This window comes from Petaurus breviceps, unplaced genomic scaffold (assembly GCF_028583685.1).
Source record: "Petaurus breviceps papuanus isolate PSGF00001 unplaced genomic scaffold, PetGlider_PUasm1.0 76, whole genome shotgun sequence".
In the NCBI taxonomy this organism is placed as follows: Eukaryota; Metazoa; Chordata; class Mammalia; order Diprotodontia; family Petauridae; genus Petaurus; species Petaurus breviceps.
The window spans coordinates 48,443,054-48,457,866 of NW_027186473.1; the positions used below are offsets into that span (position 1 = coordinate 48,443,054).

The window sequence follows — 14,813 nt, forward strand, 5'->3', positions numbered from 1 at the left end:
GCAGAGAGCCAATGAAGGCTTAGCTTTGGAAGGTGTCTTTTCGACCCTTGTTTTTAAAGCAGGAACCAGTTCCATTTTGCAGATCTGGAAGATCGAGCTCAGTGGAGAGAGTTGCGTCTCAGCTTTAGAGCTGGAAAGGGCTCTGAGTCAAACTACTCCTTTATACTGATGGAGTAAAGGGAGACCCAGAGAGAGATCGACTTACCGACTTTTAAGTGTCAGAACTAGGACTAGAACTGGGGACTTAGGACATGGAGACCAGGGTTATTTCCTTCATGCCCCACATTCTCAGAACCAGCATTGGCAAGAACTGACCATTGTACACATGATTCAACCCTATAGGATCTTGTCTAAGGTCCTACATGGCACCTGACTCCTTTTTACAGATGAGGATAACTGAGGGTCAGAACGCACTGGTAATGAATGGCAGAGCCACTAGCACACAAACTGCCTTTCTTACCATCCTACAATTCATCTGCCGGCGTTGGGTTTTAAAACATCAGTATATAACCAAGCCCAACCAGTGAGTCCAGGTTTAGAACAAAGGTTTTCTTCGTTAAGCACTAGCAGATTCTTAACTGTAGATCATAAACTCCTTGGGATTAGGAATTGTCTTTTCCTTTTTCTTGAAGTATGCCCAGTGCTTAGCCTTGCATGTAGTAGGCGCTTAATAAATGTTTATTGAATTCAACTGCTGGCTTACTCTGCCAGAAATGGGAGCCAGCACCATTACCCATGTTTCCCCGTGTCTTATAATTTTTTTTTTGGAAAGAAAAACACCAGAGGGCTTATTTTCAGGGGAGGGCTTATGTTGTCCTGCCTCAGCTCTCCTCGGTGGCACTGCTCTCAATGGCTCCAGCAAGCAAATCACTGGGGAAGAACAGGATGACACGCTCGCTGCTGCAGCTCTGATTGGATGCAGCTCGGAGCTCAGCGAGCGTTTGGGGGGGAGGGGGGGGGAACGGTGCATACAGAGGGTACCGTAATGTAGCGTGTAGCGCAGGGGATCACCTTCACTACAGCAGCAATCTCAATAGGGCTTATTTTCGGGGGAGGGCTTATTTTAGAGGAATCTTACACAGTAAGGGGAGGGCTTACTTTCGGGATAGGTCTTATTATGGGGAAACACGGTAGAACCCTTTCTCCAAGTTACAGGAGTAGTATTTCTAGAAATGCTCAGTTAAAGGGGTATAGCAGTTGCCCAGTTTTGCTCAGACTCCAAATTTAAACACACTGCTATGATGCCACTTTTTTTTTTTTGAGCTACCAGACTTCATTCTGCATTCTATGTTCCAGTTTCCAGACTTAATCGTAGTGGTAAAGTAACAGGAGCAAGCTTATTACGGTGGCCTTGAGCAAGTCATTGGACATAAGCTTTTTCTCATCTGTTAAATGAAGGCAATAGACCTGATCATCTCTAAGGCTCCTTCCAGTTAAAAATGCTAGGAGCCTTTTGAGTCTTAATCAGCTCACATTGCTGGCATAGATTAATGATCTGCCTTAAGTTGTTTTTTTTTAATGGATTTATCACAGTATAAAGAAAAGAAATAAAGAAAAAGTTGTTATAAAGTGTAGACATATTGAAACTACCAATAATGACTAACAGAAGAAACAGTATGAATTATTGTAAACTTTGTAAAAGGGGCAGCTAGATGGTGCAGTGGATAGAGCACAGGCTTGAAATCAGGAATATTCTTCTCAGACTCTTACTAGCTGTGAGACCCTGCTGCAAATCACTTCTACCCTGTTTGCCTCAATCCCCACATCTGTAAAATGAGCTGAAGAAGAAAAGGGTGAGAAAACCCCAAATGGGGTCATGAAGAGTTCACAAATGAAAAAAAACTGAATTGAAACTTTGCAAAATGTTACTTCAAGTGTTTATACCAACAAGACCAACAGTCATTAGGTCACTTTGCTGGGTTTTTCTGAATTTAACTTGTCACGGAAAGTGGTCCATCTCAATAAGTTATGCTAACTTTTTTTTTTTTAAAGAGTATTCACCTTATAGAATTAGAACTAAAAGGGTCTTCATGGACTCATAAATCTGGAGCTGGAAGGCACTTTAAATATCACCTACAATTTCCTTGTTTTACTAATGATAAGCATTAAGTACCAACTATATGCCAGGTACTGGGGATACAAATGTGAAGAGAAAGGGGGAAAAAAGACCATACCTGCCCTCAAGAAGTTTACAATCTACAGTTAGAGCTTATCAGACCAAACCAGCCTCCAGCCTTCTGATAGCAGGCGCCAAATAGAGCGTGCTAGCGGTAGGAGAATCAGGAATCAGACAAATTTAATTTCAAAGTGAGGGAACTGGGGGCAGCTAGGTGTTGCATTGAATAGAGTCCAGAATAGGCTCTGGAGTCAGGAGGACCTGAGTTCAAATGTGGCGTACCTGTGTGACCTTGGGCAAGTCACTTAACCCCAACTGCCCTGCCTTCCCCCCTCCAAAAAAGCAAAAGAAACCCCAAACAAAAAAAGTGAGAGAAACGGCTTACAGGCAAAGAGGGGACCTAGACACATGTGCCAGGGCCCCACCCCTAGTGGGAGGACCTGAGGCAGTGTGGGGAGATCTCAATACTTAGACCAATGGTGGCACAGTAGGCTGTAGCCCAGACAACAAGGGTTAACAGCAACAATATGACAAGTTTGATTCTTAGCAGGGCTTCAGGAACTTGTTCTAGCTCAGAGAACACTTGGTGCTGGTCAAAACAATGCATTTTGCTAGAGGGTGAGATCATCCAGAGGGTGGGGGCAAAGGATTGTTGTTATGCCAAGCTCAGGTCATAGCCTGCTTGCTGGGCCTTAGCTCTAGAAAACAGGGTGTCTCCTAATATGTTGACACCTCTATAAGAAAAAATTTACTAATGAGGAAATTGGCCCAGAGTGGTGACATGATTTGCCCAAGGTCATACGAGTATGAATAGCAGAGCTGGAATTTGAATCCAAGTCCTCTGACCCCAATCCTTTTTCAAGGAACAATACCACTTCTGCTTTCCCTTCTTTTTCTTCTTTCTTCAAATCTTCTCTTCCTCCTCCCTCTCACCACTACCACACTGGAATTTTGAGTTAACATGGTTGAATGGTATCTTTTCTCTGACATTTGTGCTTTGTTTACAACAGGCAACCTATTTTTTAAAATGTTTTAATTAATTTGTTTCTTTTTAGTTTGCAGGATTCAATTCCACAATTCCTTGAGTTTCACATTTTGTCCCCCTCCCTCCCCTCCCCCCCATGGCGGCATATAGTCAAGTATAGGATCTGTAAATACTTTCACATTATACATTAGTCATGTTATAAAGACGGATTGTATCAGATGGAATGAAAAATGGTAAAGAGGACGTAAAACCAAATAAGAAAAGGAAAAAGATCAGGTATTTTGCTTCCACCTGTATATAAACTCAGTTCTTTCTAGTTCTTTCTCTGGATGCACATATTTCTCTTCATCATGAATCTTTTGAGATTGATTTATATCACTGCATTGCTGGGAAGGGTCCAGTCTGTTAAAGTTGGTCATCACACATATGTTGTGTCTGTAATTGTGTACAAATTTCTCCTGGTTCTACTCTTCTCACTCAGCATCAGTTTGTATAAGCCTCTCCAGGTAAATATGAAGACCATATGCTCCTCGTTTCTTATAGCACAATAGTATTCCATAACATGCATATACCATAACTTGTTCAACCATTCCCCAATTGATGGGCACCCCCTTAATTTCCAATTTTTTGCCACCACAAAAAGAGCTGCTATAAACATTTTTGTACATAGGGGTCTTCCTCCCACTTCTATGATCTTTTTGGGATATAACCCTAGGAGTGGTATTGCTGGGTCAAAGGGTACGAAAGTATTTATAGCCCTTTGGGCATAATTCCAGATTGCTCTCCAGAAAGGCTGGATCAGTTCACAACTCCACCAGCAATGCATTAGTGTTCCAAATTGCCCACATCTCCAGCATTTGTCATTTTCCTGTTTTGTCATCTTAGCCAATCTGACTGGTGAGATGTGGTACCTCAGAATTGTTTTGATTTGCATTTCTCTAATCAATAGTGATTTAGAGCATTTCTTCATGTGCTTATAGATATCTTTAATTTCTTTCTCTGAAAATTGAACAGGCAACCTATTTAAAAAATAGTTTCAATCTTAAAAGAAAACCATGATTTAAATTCATGTAAATATTGAAACATCATATAGCTTCTTTAACAATAACCTTTTCAAGCCCCAGAATTTTTTAGTAAAATGAGTTAATCACAGTTTCTTCAATGACAAGCAGTGAGAGGGAAAATGTTTTGAAAAGGAAAGGAAAGGCAATCACTATTTTAAAGTACTTTTTTATCACAAAGAATGTAATGTAGGGACATAAAATAAGACAGTCTAAAGAAGAATGGGAAGGAAAGCTAATTAAGATAACAACTATAAGTACGTTATGGACAAAGTTTTAGTCACTTTAACAGCATTCAACAAAATTCCTCAATTATTTTTTTATTCTTGTCATCCTATAATTAAGTTTAACTTGGTATCAGAATTCAATTCTGATTCAACATTAATTATGCATAAGGCATTCCCTGTCTAAGCTCTCTAGGTAAAGAAAGGCAAAAAATGAAACAGCTTAGCACAGAAGGAGTTTATGCTCTATTGGGAATCTCACATTGTAAGCTTAAGCAGAGTGGGCTTGTTGTTCTTTCTGGAGTCCAGTTTCCTAGGCTTAGACTAAATTGTAAACATCTGAAGGATTAATCTCCTTTGAACCCTGATAATTCACAGCTGTGCAGAGTCACTGTGCATGCCTTCTGGGTCTGAGCCAATCAGGGGCCTAGTCTTTGTTATATATTCTGGGAGGTTAGTATTTTCCTTTGGGGGTTTGCTTATGAGAAGGATCTTTTGATTCCCTGGACTGGACTCTCAGTTTGTTAAGAGCTGCCTGACTACTCAGAGGTCTGTGCTGTCGTGGTCTGGTGGTGTATAGCCTACAAGGTGGTTGTATTACTTTGCTCAGACAATAGGAGCCCTGTCTGTTGAATTCCTGTGCCAATTTCTGTGCTTGTTTTCTCTATCTGTAATTAGATTGTTGACCCCTTTAAAAGTTGTCTTTCCTTTAGCAAAGTGGATCAAAGAACTGTGCTAGTAGGCCATCCTGGGTGTGCTAGGGTGGTTGCTATTACACACATATAAGGTAATTTTAAAAGGTATGGAACAGCAACCTCTGGGAGATCTGGGAAGGCTCCTAAACTGATCCTTTAAGGAAGATGAAGTTGCCAAAAGACCCAAATGTGAGAGTGAATGCAACAGATTATACGGAAGTGGAGTATGTCACATCATAAAAAAATAAAATAAAAAATAATTTAGAGAATGGGAGGATAGATTTCATGCCATGGTAAGGGGATTGAAGTGATTATAAAAGAGAAAACCAGTTTTGATTACATGGAATAGATGAAATAAGCATTAATATAGTGCCTACTTTATGTCAGGCATATTACAAATATCTCAGTTGGGTCTCACAACCCTAAGGCATAGATGCTGTTATCTCCATTTTGCAGTTGAGGAAACTGAGGCAAACAGGTTAAGTTGATGGGGGATAGCAATAGCTTATACAGGAACTCTGATCCTTATCAAAGACCAGAATGCCTGTGATTCAGTCTGGAAAAGAATTCAGTAGGCCCAAGCAGACTTGGAGTCAGAATTGTAAGTTTATTGTTACACTTTATAGCAGGCAAGGATCCTTAGGGGACTTGCAAGTTTGTTATGTGTAATGGGAATGTAAATTTTAAAGATCTTCCCTGCCCCTAGGCTAAAGTGCACCTGGAGCCTGGGGTGGGAGGCTTGTTTTTCAGTAGATACTTTTTGATTGGCCAGTGGGTCCAAAAGGTTGTTACATTCTCTGAGCCAGGAGAAAGCTATATAAGCCCTGATGTGAGGCTTTGTTTTGGAGGCTCACTTTGAGAAGTGTTCTGTGATTTGATATGGATTCTGGGAAGCCGTTGTCCTGAGCCCCCCAGCTTTGAAAAATCCCAGATGTTGAAACCCAGATGTTGACTGGGTATGGATGTAATGGTTGGACAATTTGAAATCTGTCTACTAGATCTGTTTCTGTCTTGATAATTCTGTCTGTGTACTTTGAAGTTCAGGGTGCTGACCTTTTTTCCCTGAACAAGGTAAACGATATATGTCTGACTGATTAAAGTAAGCTTGTTAACCCATTTTGAGTTGCTTTCCTTTATCAAAGCAGATCCAAGAACCTGTGGTGGCAGCAACCCTGAGGACGCTTGGGGTGCTTGCCCCTACATTATGCTATATAGGGGGCAAGAGTTCTTAGAGAACCTGCAAACTTAAAGAAGACATAGGCATAGTTTTTAAGGAGTTTAGGCAATAAATCAGATGTCAATTATGCTAACTAGGTGAGTAAGGGTAGGATTGGGGAGGAGTTAAGGAGTGGTCAGTGCTTAAAGGAACATGCACTTTTAATGTCAACTGCTCAGGCATATTGCCCATAATTCACTGGGAAATAGCGCAAGGTGGGGGAGGGGCTACCTGGAGGTGTGGTTTTAGGCCTGAAACATCTCTAAGTCAGCTAGCGGTCAAGGGCTGACTGAGAAGTGCCTAGTCTGCCACCAATCAGTGTCATGTTTGACAAGATGGATGTTGGGAACCAAGGCTAACAGAGCCTCAGTACGTGTATAACTGGCAAAGGAGTTAACCTATAGATAGTGCATTGAAGGATTCATAGATGCAGCTAGCCATTATACTAAGGGGAGATAACATTTGCCTAAGCTAAAATGTTTATAGATGGTTTAGTGAAGGATTCATAGGTGTAGCTTGTTATTGCTCCAAGCAGAGATAAACAGTTCATGAGTTGTTGCTGGGCAGAGTGCTGGCAGGGGGAAGGGGCAGAGTTAATGTTCTGAGGATGAGGAGGGGGAAATGTGATTTTACAGACTGGTTTTACAAATTGATTTTACAAACTAATGTTACAAACTGATATTACAGACATAGATCCCAAGCACCCCATCAAAGTGACTTGCCTAGGTTCACACAGCAAGTGTGAATTTCAAAAGAGATTGAATTTCAATTCCCAACTTCGGTCTCCATGCCCAGTAGTCTGTGTACTATGGGGCTACCTATCTGCCTCTATGTAAAATTTTAAATATCAATGCAAGTAGCAGATGGCAGAGTAGAAGCAGGACCTCCCTGCTGCTCTGGCTTCCACCTTCCCCAATCCATGTAAAAAGGGGACTACAAACAAACTTTGGAGCTGCAGAACCCACAAAATGACACAGAGAAGCTAACCTCCCACTGAGGATAGCCCAGCAGGCCAGCAGGAATCAGCCTGCGCAGCGCTCTGGGAGCCAAGCCCAGCCCTACACCAAGGCTTTAGCCCCAGGACGGGCCTGACCAGCCACAGGCCTGAGGGACTCCAGATCACCAGAGCTGTGGCTGTCTCCAGAATTATCAACACATAGGTGCAAAGGACAAAGTGAGAGGTCAGGGCAGTCTGGACTTTGGGACCCAATAAGTGGGAGTGCATGGCTTTTGCCCCTGGGGTGAGAAGCCACTGAGACGCCTGGCACAGCCAGCCAGCACCACCTGGCAGCTTCAGCTCCTGGCCTGCAGAGTGTAGGGGGACCAAGCACCAGTCTGAGGGGTGATCACTCTTGCTTTAACCTTCTTGGATCTGGATTGCAGTCTAGGGTGGAGGTCCTGGGGTGTGTGTCCAGCTTGCCAGAGCATGTGGAGGCCTCAGAGAGGGCACCCAACTAATACCTCTGGCATCTGAGAGAACCCCAGCGTTTGGGACGAAAACTCCCCTGTCTGGTGGCAGAGTCCTACTGTGGCAAAAAGCCCAAAAGTCAAATCATTGAGTGACAAAATGAGCAGGCAAAGGAAACAAAGCAGACAGAAGATTCCAATATTACACTCCTATTTTGGGGATAAGAAGGAGCAAGGCATGGAACAGGAGGAAAACAGTGAAGTCAGAACTCCTGCACCAAAAGCTTCAAAGGAAAATACAAGCTGGTTACAGGCCATAGAGGACCTTAAGCAGATAAGAGAAGTGGAGGAAAAATTGGGAAGAGAAATGAGAACAATGCAAGAAAATTATGAAATGAGAGTCAACAGCCTGACTGAAGAAAATAATACCTTAAAAAACAGACTGACTCAAATGGCAAAGGAGGCTCAAAAAGGCAATGAGGAGAAGAATGCCTTAAAAAGTCGAATTTTCCAGATGGAAAAAGAATCTCAAAAGCTCACTGAGGAGAATCATTGCTTCAGAATTAGATTGGAGCAAATGGAAGCTAATAACTTTATGAGAAATCAAGATGCTGTTAAACAGATCCAAACAAATGAAAGAATAGAAGGCAACGTGAAATATCTCATGGGAAAAACCACTGACCTGGAAAATAGATCCAGGAGAGATAATTTAAAAATTATTGGACTGCCTGAGAGCCATGACCAAAGTAAGAGCCTGGAAAGCATCCTCCAGGAAGTTCTCAAAGAAAACTGCCCTGATGTTTTAGAACCAGAGGGCAAAATAGAGGTTGAAAGAATCCACTGATCACCTCCTGAAAAAGATCCTAAAAAGAAAACTCCTAGGAATATTATAGCCAGGTTCCGGAATTCCAAGATTAAGGAGAGAATATTACAAGCAGCCAGGAAGAAACAATTTGAATATTGTGGAAACACAATCAGGATAACCCAGGATCTGGCAGCTTCTACACTGAGGGATTGAAGTGATATTCCAGAGGGCAAAGGAGCTGGGATTAAAATCAAGAATCACTTACCCAGCAAAACTGAGTATCATGTTTCAGGGGAAAATATGGTCATTCAGTGGAATAGAGGACTTTCAAGCATTCTTGCTGAAAAAACCAGAGTTGAATAGAAAACTTGACATTCAGATATAAGAAGCAAGAGAAGCATGAGAAGGTAAACAGGGAAAAGAAATCATAAGGAACTTATCAAAGTTCAACTATTAACATTCCTACATGGAAAAACAATAATTGTAACTTATGAAACCTTTCTCAGTAGTTGAAGGGAATAGAAATTATATATATATATATGTCTATATATATATATATGTCTATATATGAGTGTATATGGGCATATGTTTACAGGTATACATAGATAGAGGGCGCAGGACCAATTTAACAGGAAGGGATGATACTTAAAATGTGAAATTAAGAGGTGAGAGAGTAATATAATGGGAGGAGATGGGGAGAGACAGAATGGGGTAAACTATCTCATATAGAAGAGGAAAGGGAAAATGGTCACAATGGAGGGGAAGAATAGGAAGGCAAAAGGGAATGGGTCAACCTTATTCCCATTGAATTTGGCTTGAGGAGGGAATGAAATACACACTAAATAGGGTATCTCACCCTCCAGGTGAGTAGGGGGGAAGGAAGGGAGGGCAGGCTCAGGGGGAGGGAAGTTGGAAGCACCCACTTTTGAAAAGGGACAGTATCAAAGTAGAGAATAGAACAAGTGGGAGGTGGGATAGGAGGGAGGGAAATACAGTCAGTCTTTTACAATATATCTACTATGGTAATATTTTGCATAGCTACACATGTACAACCTATACCGAACTGCTTATCTTCCCAGTAAGGGTGGGTGTCGAGGAAGGGAATGAATCTGGAATTCAAAGTTTTAAAATCAAATGTTTAAATATATTATATATATATATACACTATTATTAATACTATTTTACATGTAATTGGGAAATAAGATATACAGGCACTGGGGCATAGAGATCCACTGGAAAAGTCAAAAGGGGTATGGGAGAAAATATGGGAAGAGCAGATTGGAGGATGGGATATCCTGTGGGGCTGCTATTTTAGAGCAGTGGGTAGGGAAAAAACGGGGAGAAAATTTCTACCTTGAAATTTGGCAGAAATGAATGATGTAAATCAGAAGTTAATAAAGCACTTTAAAAAAATTTTTAAAAATCAATGCAAGTAGACTAACAGGAGAAAATAAGTAGGGGAAAACTATATGCATTAAATATCACAGATAAACATTTGAAAGCAAAGATACCGGGGAGGAGTAAAGAACAAATACTAAGAACCCACCATAGTAGGTCAGGCACTTTATGAATAGTATCTCGTTTGATTTTCACAAGAATCTAGGGAAGTGCTAGTATTTCCATTTTGAGGAAATGTGACTTGTCTAGAGTCACCCTGCTAGGAAGTGTCTGAGATCACATTTGAACTCAGGTCTTCCTGAACCCCAGGCCCAGTGTTTTATTTACTATACCACCTACTTCATGAAAGCCAGGATTTTCTGGTGCCCCTTAGGAAGTTGTAAGGCAGCTAATTTCTACTACTGATTTAAGCCACCACCAGCGTTATTCCTTCAATTCTAAGGGTTCCTTGCATCCCAGTTCCATTTAACCACTTAATAGACTGGCTTTTGCAAAGGAATATTTACTTCAAAGGTTTATAACATGAACAAATAAATGAACATCTCCCTCCCTCCCCCAAATTCCTGGAAAGTATAATCCCCCCCTTATACCACCCCAGTCTCTGGGAAGGGAGGGGGATTAGGTTCACAGCTGGATTCAGATCCCATAAAGCATGATCCCTCTAAGGTCCAAATCCAAAACCCTTTGGGCTTGTATTCAGGCACCTGGGCTTCTCGGTGGTTCCTTGTTGGACTGGCAGCAACATCCAGTCTTCACCCCCTAGAAAGAGAGAATGTCCCAGTCTGGAAATTTTCAAGACTCAGTGTGTTCAGGCCATGCAAACTAACAAAAAGAGACTGGTCCCACCCACCCATGTGATGGGGCACTCGGGATGTCTTCTCAAAGAAGGGCACGCCTGCCCTCTCCCACATGACTGCCTCCTTCTTAGGCAACTAGTCAATAAACATTTATTAGTCACCTACCATGTAGCAGACACTGTGCTAAGCTTTCAGTGTACAAAGGGAAAAAAAAAAAAAAAGACAGTCCCTGGTCTTCCAGAACTCACAATCTAAAAAGTGAAGACAATGAATAAAAAGAAGTTAGGGGAGGAGAAGATGGTGCTCAGCATAGGAACATGATGAAGACCTGGAGCCGGATGTGTCATAACGAGAGTGGCTGCAAGGGACCCACTCAAATGGTGCATCTGGGAGGAGCTCTCTGATACCCACCCTCTGCCTTCTCCAGTCAGAGGGAGGGAGGAGTGCCAGGGCCAGGGGCACTGAGGAGGTGTGAGCCTCAGAGGAGATGCAGTCCTGCAGGATGATCGGACCTAGGGGAAAAACAAATGAAGGCTCTAATTACCCCTTATACCACCCCAGGCTCTGGGGAGGAAAGGGGGATTAGCTTCACTGCTCAGTTCCACCAAGTTACAAGTTCAAAGATCCCTGAACTTGTATTGATGCACCCTGGCTTCTCAAGTGTTCAGCGCTGGGCCAGTGGCAACGTCCAGCTTCACCCCCTGGACACTTTTGGAAAAAGAGTGTGTCACAGTCTTACATTTTCAGCTCAGCTTTTTCTGGCTGTGCAACTGACAAAAAGAGGCTGGTCCCACTTATATGATAGGGGAACTCCAAATGTCTTCTCTCAGAAGTAGATTCCTGGCATCTCCCACCAAATGAGATTGCTCACTTCTGACTCAGAGACAAGGGGTATGCATGTTTTATAAAGGTGACCTTTGGGTGTTAACTTTGTTGCCACATTATTACCCCTGTTATCTGTGACCACATTAACTGAAAAGGAAAGGGCAGAGAGTGGGGAGGGGAAGGTGGATAGGAACACAACAAATGCCTCCTTAACATGTGGAAAGGATTAATTTTTAAATGATAGTTACTGGTCTTGTACTCAGGAGCTTGAATTATTTTTTTTTCAGAACACCTGAATTCTAATAGCAAAGATAAGTGACAGTCAACTTATCAGTAAAATGAGGAGATTGGACTGTGGTAGACTAGCAAAAGGAAGTATAGTCCAACTGCCTCCAAGGAGATGTTAAAAAACAAAACAAAACAAAACACCAGATCAAGTTCTGATCAGGAAATGCAAGAAAAGAAAAAAAGCAGTCATTTTTTTCAGCCCAGGTTCTATCACCTTCCAGTCAAGAGGTAGAAATCAGGCCTCTGAAGGTGTTCATTATATTACCCAGAGTTTTTATTAAGAAAAAAAATAACAAGCATTCAGTTTTTCTCCTTCCCCTGCTTCCCTCACTGGGGAAAAAAGGAAAAGTTAGAAAAAACCCTTATAACAAATATGCATGGTCAAGCAAAACAAATCCCCCATACTAACCATGTCCAAGAATGTGTTTCATTCTGCATATTTAATCTATTGCCTCTTGTTCTAGAGATAGGTAGCATTTTTTATCTTCAGTACTCTAAGGCATTGATCAGAGTTCTTCCAAGCTGTTTTCTGTAACAATATTATAGTCACTGTATAAATTATTCTCCTAGTTATAATCACTTCATTCTGCATCAGTTGACACAAATTTTCCCCAGGCTTCTCTGAATCAATTCCCTTCGTCATCTTATGGCACAGTTGTATTCTATTAAATTAAAACACCATCATTTGTTCAATCATTCCCTAATTTGTGGGTACCCACCTTGTTTCCAGATCTTTCTTACAGCAACAACAACAACAAAAGTGCCACTATAAATATTTTCATACCCATGCATCCCCCAAATATTTTTTTTAATGAATTTGAGCTTCCTCTTTTTCCAGCTATAAGGCAAAGTTTGGTTACATTTGTGTGTTAAGGAGTGGGGTGGATTACTAAGATGGCCATATTGTATAATTTGGTTGGGAAACATTAGGCCTCAAAGAGAATGTATCCTTGACTCATAAGGAAAACAAAAAGTAAAATATTGATCTTGGCATCTCATGGAACAGCAGGAGAAAGTTTACATTATATTCCCTTAACTATAATGTTTTAATGCCTCTCTTTGCTGCCCTTATCACAAGCAGAAATACAGAACCAAATATTAACGTAGGCAAGAAAAAGGGCAATAATAATGATAACTTCATAGAAGTTATCTCATTTGATCCTTACAATAACCCCATAAGATTGGTGCTCTTATTATCCTCATTTTTTTTTTGAGGGGGAAAGGCAAGGCAATTGGGGTTAAGTGACTTGCCCAAGGTCACAAAGCTAGTAAGTGTGTCAAGTGTCTGAGGCTTTTCCTCTCCATAAGTGAAACGTCCTACCAGACTTAAGATATGGCATTCCTGCCCCAGTCTAGATATTGTCAAGACAGCTGCCTGGCTTTGCATCATCCAAAAAAACCCATCATTTACCTTTCTCCACTTAGTCACTTGCTCTCTAAGGTGTGGTAGATGGCCACAGTATACTGAAGGACTCAGTACTGGCTCCCCTGTTGGGGAGCTAATGCTTTCAGGGAAGACTCAAGATCAAGTTGCATTCCTTGTGATAGATTCACCATCCAAGGCCAAAACTTTTTAAAAATTTGTTAAAAAAAAAAACAAGAAAAAAAATCTTAATGTGATCATTTCCCAGGCAGTCATAGATTTTTCAGCAACAGAATTGTGACATAAAAAACCAAACCTTAGTATTCAGGTGGAATACAAACTGTACAGTAAGTTTCATTTGAATATAAACTATAACTGAATTTTAAAAATTCACATATCATGCAATGAATTCTCTCTCTCTCTCTCTCTCTCTCTCTCTCTCTCTCTCTCTCTCTCTCTCTCTCTCTCTCTCTCTTTCTCTCTCTCTCCATCCTTCTGTCTCTGACTTTCTGTCTCTTTCTCTCTCAGTCTCTCCTAGCATCCCATTATACTTACCTATGCCTCTCTGACCCTCTCTTTTTCTGTCTCTGTGTCTTACTGTCTCTCTGTATCTGCCTCTCTGTCTCTCTCATTACCGATTGTAGTCTGATCCAACCTTGTTTGGGTCCCCACTGTGTTACTTCTGTTTTAAACCCATCCTTTGTCATCACTAAGAGGAGAATCTGAAGAACACCTGAAAGAAGATATCACTAAATTAAGAAAATTAATTAATTTACAAGTTAAATAATAACTGTTTTAAATTAGGAAAAAAATAAACCAAATTAGGGGAGGGGAATATATCAATCAGGTTCTTTAGAGACATTACCAGCATAAAATCTATACTACACACTGAATACACCAATTAGTTCTCCTGAGCAGAGGAGTAAGTATAGACATTTGAGGTTTTTCCTTTTGGATAAGAAAGGCTATCAGTGTTCCACTAACCGAAATTCATTACTAAGTAAAGTTGGCAACTTCCTGATGCACTAGTAAAGATGTAAGCCACATAATAATCTGTTCTCTCCAATTTTTAGTCCAAAGCAAGAGATTCCCATATTTCCATACCCACTGCTTTTTTACTTCTCTATTTTGAATTTAAAAAGTTTTGTTTCATCAGATGATACTCTCAAATCCTCTGCTTTTAAAGAAAAAAAAAGTTTTATTGGTACCTTTTTAGATTTTTTCATAGTGCTATATAACGTCCCAATACCACTGACCATACAACTCTTGTAGCAAAGGACAATAAAACAAAACAAACTGATATACTGACTTTATGCCTCACTCAACACCTTGCAGTCTCTTCCCCCCTTTTCTGAGAGGAGAGGTATGTGAAACCTGCTGTTCTTTTTCCCTAGTCTGTCTTACCCCTAGAGAGTTGGCAATGTTAGCTTATCATCTCTTTTTTTGGTTGTTTGTTTGTTTTTGCTTTTTGCTTTTTTGGAGGGCAATTGGGTTTAAGTAACTTGCCCAAGGTTACACGGCTAGGTTTTTTGCTTGTGTGTGTTAAGTGTCGAGGCCGGATCTGAATTCAGGTCCTCCTGACTCCAGGGCCAGCACTCTACTCACTGCGCCACCTAGCCGCCCCCCAAACCTG

At 41.1% G+C, this 14,813-nt stretch overlaps 1 protein-coding gene across 1 annotated transcript in view; it reads left to right on the plus strand.

Annotated features, from left to right (window-relative positions):
- The window catches only part of SMAD1 (SMAD family member 1), a 411,788-nt gene that overhangs the window by 64,917 nt on the left and 332,058 nt on the right, over positions 1 to 14,813 (plus strand). The gene's annotated exons all lie outside the window — the stretch shown is intronic.